Genomic DNA, 8688 nt, shown 5'->3' on the forward strand with positions numbered 1-8688 from the left:
TCCTTAACAGATTTAGATACTGAAAGGCTATTTTCCACGAAAACAGTCTGAATTTCAGAAAAAAACCAGTAGTGACTCAGATGGTGATGCTTTTGTTTCTCTTTTGGTCAGTACATGCAGTACCAAACCTTGATCTGAATTTACCATTTGAGCATAGAGAAGAGCCAGAGATGAAGGAATTGCCGACCTCCAAAGAAAGAAACCAATCACTTACCGAGAAAGGTAAGTAATTGATAATTAAAAGAAAGCAAGAAAAAACAAATCAGCATTAATCAAAGACAAGAGCTTTGGGACTCCATGTAGGGCTTTCTATCATCCTACTAGTGGTTGCCTATAACACGTTACCCCTTCGCTTTCTATTTTCCTTAGAATACTAATGACATTCTGACATAATTTATTTCTCCTCTTAGATTTTGATGTTAAGAGAGAAAATGAAGACGATTCTTCAAACCAGGATAATTTGGAGAATGAGTATTCATTTTTTGCTTTTGAGGAAAATATTCTCCATGGTCCTACTTTTAAAAAATACCGACGATCGATTAGAAAATCAACAGGAAAACTTCCCAGTGGAGTTGCAGACAGATTCACCTGAGAGCAAAAACATGGAAGAACCTCTCAAGTTTGCACCCCATAGCAAAAGAATACAGAAAAAAAAAATTTCAACGATATTCTCAGTGTGAAAAATGTGTTGCTCAGTAGTCACAACTTAATTGGCATCAGAAAATTCATTCAGGAGAGGAAGCTCATAATTGCTCTCAATGTGGGAAACGCTTCTTTAATGGCTCAGGCTTTTACAGGCGCCAACAATTTCATGGTGCTGTGTTTATATGTTGTTATTTAGCATTTAACAGCCTATTATAGTTATTAGGATTAACGCCAATTATAATAAGAGCTGTAACCCTTCATTCTGTATCATAAACATACATATCTGGATTTGTGAAGGATGAAGAGCATCTATTCATATCTTCTATCACCCCCCCTTAACATCCCCTCCCAAACAAAAACAACAAAACAAACAAAACCCTCTTTAATTAAATCTAGTATACTGTTTTTAACCCTCGAATCTCCGTTTAAGGGTCATGTACTATTGAAAGTCTTTTTTGTTTCTTCCAAATTTGATTTCGAGCTGGTCTCCCTGCTCCGATAGCACTTTTCTCAAGCTGTAATTGCTACTTTTTATAGCTGCCTCCATTTTTCAGTATATTGTTCTGTACTTAGTGATTGTGTTCTGTTCAGTGTTTGTATCTTCAGTACTAGACCCAGACCCTGACTCTAGTAGGAGCCCAGAAAATGCTATTAAATACGTTAACATGCAGCACACCTCAGGCCCCTCTACTGTTAAAGCCAAAAATACAGATTACGCCATCTATGTTTTCAAAACAATTTGTGGGGTCCATTATTTTATATTTAAGTTTACATAATTTTCTGTTTGTTGCTCTCTTACTCAAATTGGATGCCAGTGAAATTTAGTACAATAGAGTTGAGGGTTAACTTGATGATGTTCGTTTGAAATGTGAAATATTAGGGCTGTGATCATTGATTAGTAAAGACTAATTTTTATTTGAAAAAATCATTGAATTAAACTTTTACAACAGGAGAATTTGATGTATGCTATATACTTCAATAAAGCTGTTCTTAAATGTTTATAATGTATGGTCCTTTGGCTTAGAAATTCCACTTCTGTGGATTCATACTATACCAAAAAAAGTTGTTTTACCTAAAAAGGGAAGAAGTTTCAGGATAGTATAGAGTACCACACCAGGACTCCTGCTAGGTCATATGCTATTATTGTTATGTGCCGCAGAGTTGGTTCCAACTCATAGCAACTCTGAATAGGGTTTCTGAGGAGCAACTGGTGAGTTTGAACCATCAACTTTGCAATTCAAACCGACCTTGAGGTCGAGTGTTTTTATCCCACGGCACAAGTGAGTCTGTTTCATTGTTTGGGAAACTGCCAAACTGTTTTCCAAAGTAGCTGCCCCATTTTCCATTGCTACCAACAGTATATGAGGATTCTGATTATTACATTCTAGTCAAACTGGTAGCATAGTGGTTACGAATTGGGCTGCTAACTGCAAGGTCAGCAGTTCGAAACTATCAGCTGTTCCAAAGGAGAAAGATGAGGCTTTCTGCTCCCATAAAGATTTACAGCCTTGAAAAACCTATTCAGGGTCACTATGAGTCGGAACCGACTCCACGGCACATAACCACCATCACCATCAGTCAAACACTTGTTGCTATCACACTTTTTATTACACCCATATTAGTGTGTGTGTAGTGGTATCTTGTTCATTTGATTTGCATTTTCTTAATTAATAATAATGCTAACTATCTTTTCATGATTTCATTGACCATTTGTACATCTTCCTTGGACAAATGTCTATTTAATTAAACTGGAACTAAACCAGTATCCCACATACAAATGTCTATTTAATTAAACTGGAACTAACACCAGTATCCCACATACGAAAGTGAGGGGAGGGTATCAGAAACTCAAAGTAGTGCTTCAAGAATGCCAGGATGACCCCCTCGATACACAGAGTAGACAGGGATGGGCAACTTGAACATTGGCTACCCAAAGTGAGGGGCTACAAAGGCAAGAAGTGACTGGCTTACAAGCTTTCAAGAGGGACCCTAGATCCAGAGGGTACGTAGGAAGGTAGAATCTCCACTGAGTGGTAGCTAATCTGTCTGAGCAGGGCTGATGAAAGGAGATGGGGATAGCACTCATGTGGCACACTAGTGAATAATTGTTATCAGGACTGACTGTGAGGGTTGGAAATATAAAGGTAGACTTTTTTTAGTAAAAGGAGGGGAGTGATTGACTTTGCAGTCCAGGAGTGAGTGGAGGTCCCTGGTACCATCAAGAGAGTAGAGCGGAGTGCGGGACCCTACCCAGAGAAGCAGTGATGCCAGAGATGGAGACAGAGACGATGACATGGAGAGATGGAGCAGCTGGGGACTCTAGACCCAGAGAGGGAGAGGGGCTGTGTGCTGACGACTGGGTGGGGCAGACTTGTTGGTTGGTTGATGATGCATACAGGGGATTGTAACCATAGCAATGAAATGATATTTCCACGATAGGATGAATGTAAAACTAATGTTCGCCCATGTAAACTATCACATAATTCACATAAAACATTTTTTTTTTAATTAGGAACAGTTTAAATAAAATGATTATCTAGTCTTTTAATAATCTGGTAAAAATCATTTATTTAAATAAAAAAAAAAAGAATGCCAGGATGTTTTCATGTCACTCTTTGTATGAAACCACCCAGGATTTGGAAACGTGATAGAAGATAAAGAGCTTTTGGTGGTAAAAGCCTCTTATTTTGGTCTGTTTGGCATTCTTTATTTAAAACACTTATAGTAGTTGTTGCTGCTAAGTGTTGTCAGTCAGTTCCAACTCAGGGTTTTTTGTTTGGTTGTTGTGCACCATCGAGTCAGTTCCGACTCATACAGACCCTGTATAGGGTTTCTGAGTGCACTTGGTGGGTTTGAATTGCTGACCTTTTGTTTGAATTGATGACCTTTTGGTTATCAGTCCAGTGCTTATCCTACAAAGCCACACAAGGTCTCCATAGTGGGTTGTTGTTGTTAAGTGCTGTCGAGTCAATTCCGACCTATAGTGACCCTGTATAGGGTTTCCAAAGAGCAGCTGGTGAGTTTGAACTGCAGATCTTGCAGTGCAAATGGTTTTGCAGTCCAGCGCACTAACCCACAGCTCCACACGAGGACTCCGCACCATAGTGGGCGGAAGGGTCAAATTGGCTTTTCCAAGGACTAGTCAGAAGGGCTCAGTGGCTCTGTAGGATAAGCACTGGACTGAGAAACACAGGGTCAGAAGTTCAAGCCCACCAACCACTCTGTGGGAGAAAGATGAGGCTTTCTGCTCCCACAAAGATTTAAAACCTCAGAAACCCTTTGCAAAGTTGGTATGAGTCAGAACTAACTTGACAGCACTCAACAACAACAACAGTCAGAAGGGCAGAGTCCAGGTGTGGCGCCGTAGGATAAGCACTGAACTGCTACCCACAAGATCGGCGGTTCAAACCCACCAGTTACTCCTCAGAAACCCTATACAGGGTTGCTATGAGTCAGAACCAACTTGACAGCACTTAAGAGCAGCCAGAGGGACAAAGGCATCTTTGGCTGTCCAGCAGAAAAAAAAATCTGGCAATACAAATATCATACCATACTTAACATAGATAGAACTCAAAGTGGCAGCAGCATTGTGAGAAATGAAATGTACTCCCAACTCAAATTTTGGTTCAGGGATCTAGCCTGATAGTGCAGAACACACGGTAAGACTATGAAAGGTGCTAGTACCCCCATATAATGAAGTTTTCTGGAGAAAACAAAGCAGGCTCCCAAGCTCCTCCAAAACTGGCTTGAGAAAACAAGGAAAGGAAATTGAAAATGGAATTTTATTGTACTTTTAGAAGGTGGGCGTGGGGTGGGGTTCTTGCTTCAGTTGATGGGGTCTTACAAGGTTTAAATTTGCTGCTGCTGGTGCTAAAGCTGGAAGCACTTGGACTGTCCTGTCAAATTGTTTAGAGGTAGAACAGACTGGGACCGGAGGAGATGGGCCTGGAAATCTATCACAGTCAAATATGAAAGACAGAGCCAGAGTATTCGAATTTACTTCGGATGTTTAATGACTGAAATGCGTCATGTTTCATTTCATTGAATTTGAACTTGCCTAAGGCCTATGTAGGAGTCCTGGTGTGGCGCTGTGGGTTAATACACCAGGGTGCAAAGCCGTTTGAACTGCAAGGTCGGCAGTTCAAGCTCATCAGCTGCTCCTTGGAAACCCTGTACAGGGTCGCTATGGGTCGGAACTGAGTCGACGGCACTTAACAACAACAACAAGGCCTATGTCCTGGTGTGGCTCTGTGGGTTAATGCACTGGACTGCAATGTCCATTTGAACCTCAAGGTCAGCAGTTCAAGCTCACCAGCTGCTCCTATAGCGACCCTGTATAGGGTTTCCAAGGCGCGGCTGGTGAGCTTGAACTGCAGACCGTATAGTTCAAACTAACCTTGTGGTCCAGCCCTTTATCCTACTGCGCCACACCAAGACTGCCTATACGGGAGATAAAATTCCCATTGAATACCTTGTTTAGTAGCACAAAAAGCGAAACTCCTGAACTCGGAAGAAGAGAAGCTGTGTCTTCTTTGGGTCTGGTATTGTGGATGTAGTATATACCGAGACATCTATGGCCTTAATTTATGTTTTAAGCAAGAAGTTCTCACTGTTATTCACCCAAAACAAAGCATCTTTGGATAAGGACTGTATTGGCCCAATCAGATGGCAATCACTCAAGAGTCTACACCAATGTGTAGATTTGGTAGATTGTTGGTCAGGGCAACCAGTGCTAAGATAACTGCCAAATTTTGGTTCTGATATACAAGGGTAAATGGATCCCAGGTGTGGTGCTGTAGAATAAGCACTGGACTGCTAACTGCAAGGCTGGTAGTTCAAACCCACCAGCCATTCCTCAGAAACCCTATACAGAGTCACTGTGAGTCAGCATAGTGACTTATCAGCACTTAAAAACAATGACAACAATACAGAAGTAAGACCAAGAGTATTGCTATAATCATACTCTCTCTACCTACCCTATAGCCCTTATCCTGCCCCTTCAGAAGTTTTGTGGGTTTTTTTCCTGAACTCAAAGAACATGATCTGAGTTCCTTATAGATGTCAAAATTGCTGTTTCGACATATTGAAAAACAAAGAGTGCAGAATTATCTGGTGAAGGATTGTTGTTGCTGTTGTGAAGTGCGATCAAGTTGGTTCCGACCCATAGCGACCCGGTATAGGGTTTCCAAGGAATGACTGCGGAGCTTGAACTGCCCGCTTTGTGGTTCAAACTGACTTTGCAGCCCAGCACATTAGAGAAATAGAAACACTACCATCAGAAGTGTATCGAAGCAGATGGAGGAGATGGTCATCTATGCCCTGGGTTATTCCAAACCTAACATGCTTAAACATGCCTCTGCAATCAATAGGTGACTGCGGACAAGTTCTGTCAGTAAGATACTGTCTCACTCTCATTAGGGTGCCTTGAAAAAACGAAGGTCCAATGAAAACAGTGGCTACTGAGGGGATCTGCTGAGTCAGTTAAATTTGCAGCAGGGAAGTCAGCTCAGAAGGTGATAATGACTTTTTTTAAAATTATTATTTCAAAGGGGTAATCTTGATAGATTTTCTCAAAGGACACAGAAGAATCATGGGGTCTTATTAGGAAGAAGTTTCAAGAAAAAGGAAAACTGCATTGATGAGAGAAAGCCCAGGGAAGTTTCACTAAGGATTTTTTTTTTCTTTTCCCCATCACAACAATTCACCAGGTCATTCTTCAAGAATAGCAAAGTCTATCCTGTGAGAATTTCATTGGGAAACCTTACTCTGTCTGCCCCACAGCCCTTAACTTGCCCCTTCAGACCTTTTTGTTGTTGTTGTTGTTCCCCAAACTCAAAGAACGTTAAAAAGGAACGTGATTTGAGTTCCTTAAGGATGCCAAAATTACTATTTTGTCAAGTTGCAAATCAAAGAACACCGAATTATCTGGGAAAAGATTACAGAGATAGGGACACTACCATCAGAAGTGTGTAGACATAGATGGAGGGGTATGTCAAGAAACAATAGCATCACATTTTGAAATTTCAGTTTAACAAACTCATCTATGACTCATCCTCATAGAGACTGATAGACACACACCAAACGGGTACTAACTTATCTAAGAATTTCTGGAAAGAGTAGGGCATGCTTCTCAAAATGGTCTGTAAATGGCTTGATGAAGCAGGGAAATGAGATGGGCTTTGGGTGTCTATTGTGTTTGGTGTTGTAGTTAAGTACTGCCAGTCGGATCTGACTCATAGCAACCCTGTATAGGGTTTCCAAGGAGCGGGTGGGACTAGGGTGAGGGTTTCTGTGTTGGCTGGCAGGAACTGGCCTGGCTTGAATGTCTGGGCTATGTGAAAGGCTTTATGATTATCGTCTGGGAAAGGAAACAGAAGGGAGAGTGGTGAGGTTGGACTCTGTTAGTAGTCAAACCTCACAAATGGAGGAGAACAGTATATTACAGGCATTTCCTTGACAAACTGAGGTAGCAGTGATTATGATACTCCTAACACACACACACACTATGGATAACAGAATGCGATGTCAGTCAACATAAATAGTCCACATTCTCACAGCCTGCATCAGCAATGGGATTTGGACACTGGACAGGTAACGTGGGAAACGTTTGGTAATGACAACTTGACTTCCAAAGCAAGGAAGGAGAGTGTGCCCAAGGCATCTGGATTCCCACCAATTAATGACAAATGTCACAGTAGTTACGTACACTATATATAACTCTCTCAGTCTATTGTGGCTGATATTTTTATCCTTATTCCATCCAATTAGACAAGAAGACCACCAGTGCTTCTTACTGCTTTAATAAAAATGCATATTCTTGCCTGAAGACACAAACACCTCCCTGTCGCTAGCAACACTATAGACAGAAACTGAAGTTCAGTGCATCTGTAGATGAGCCCTTGCGGTGTTGTACCTGACTTGGGTTTGCTTCTTGCCTGAGCTCAATCAGGAAATCTTCCCAGATTGGGACCACTGCGTCACAGACAGCCCTTGAGCTCGCCAGTCTCAGTAGGAGTAGGGATGCATGGCTTCAAGGGTCTTTGCTCTAGCTGTGAGTACATGGCACCTGCTGAGTTATCCCAGCTGATGTTCTCAACAGCAGAAGCTGCCAGGACTTTCTGGGACACAAATAAGATGTCCTCTTAGTGAATAGATATAGTTACATAGCCAAAACCCAATCATCAGCCATGGTCTGGAGGCCAGCTTAAGGCTTAGAGCCCTGTGCCTTCTGATACTAATGAGACTGTAAGTTATGTTACAATTGTGTTGCCTTATGGTACCCCAAGAACTCATCTTTGGGAATGGGAAAGAGAGAGGAGGAGAGCACCTCCGGGAGTGAGGTGAACTTCATACGGAGTGAGTATGCATTCAACTGAGACTGTCAGGAGAGATTGGCTAAGAGGACCACATAATAAACTTCTTGCACGCCAGCCACTCTTCTGAGAGCTTTAATAGTATCATTCCATTTAATCCTCACAAGCATCAAATGAAGGAGATGGAGCTTCATTTTATTATGGGGAAATGGCAACCCCTCACCCCAAACCACCTGTGGGGTTGGGGTCCAACAGGTTGATTTCTGTGTGATGGCAGATAAAGATGCTCCATTATGTTTGTGTTTCTGGATGTTTTGTCTCCTAGACCACTGGAGTTACTCTGAGCAGTCACTGTTCCTACAGGGGTAACAATGTGTCTGCGCAGGGGAAGAGAGGAAAGAAATTCAGCCAAGTTTGCTGACTCTTGAAAGAGAGAACAAGGAAAGGGAGGAAATGCTCTCTCTTCCTTTTCAACTGTCATTCCTTAAGTCCCAGCACACGATTGGATAATCACCCAGAGGAATGCCATGATGACTCATAATGACCTTCAGAATCTTGAGACCACGTCTGAAGTCAAGCTCCAAACATTGGTGACAGCCCCCTTAGATACTTCTGATTCAGGACTGTATACGGTGAGTGGGAGGCTCCGTGAGAGGGAGCAGGTATTACCTACCGGTGAAAGGGTACCATCTGTGTATCCATTCCCCTGACACTCCTTAGACTGGGAGTT

The sequence above is a fragment of the Chrysochloris asiatica genome, unplaced genomic scaffold (assembly GCF_000296735.1).
Source record: "Chrysochloris asiatica unplaced genomic scaffold, ChrAsi1.0 scaffold00498, whole genome shotgun sequence".
In the NCBI taxonomy this organism is placed as follows: Eukaryota; Metazoa; Chordata; class Mammalia; order Afrosoricida; family Chrysochloridae; genus Chrysochloris; species Chrysochloris asiatica.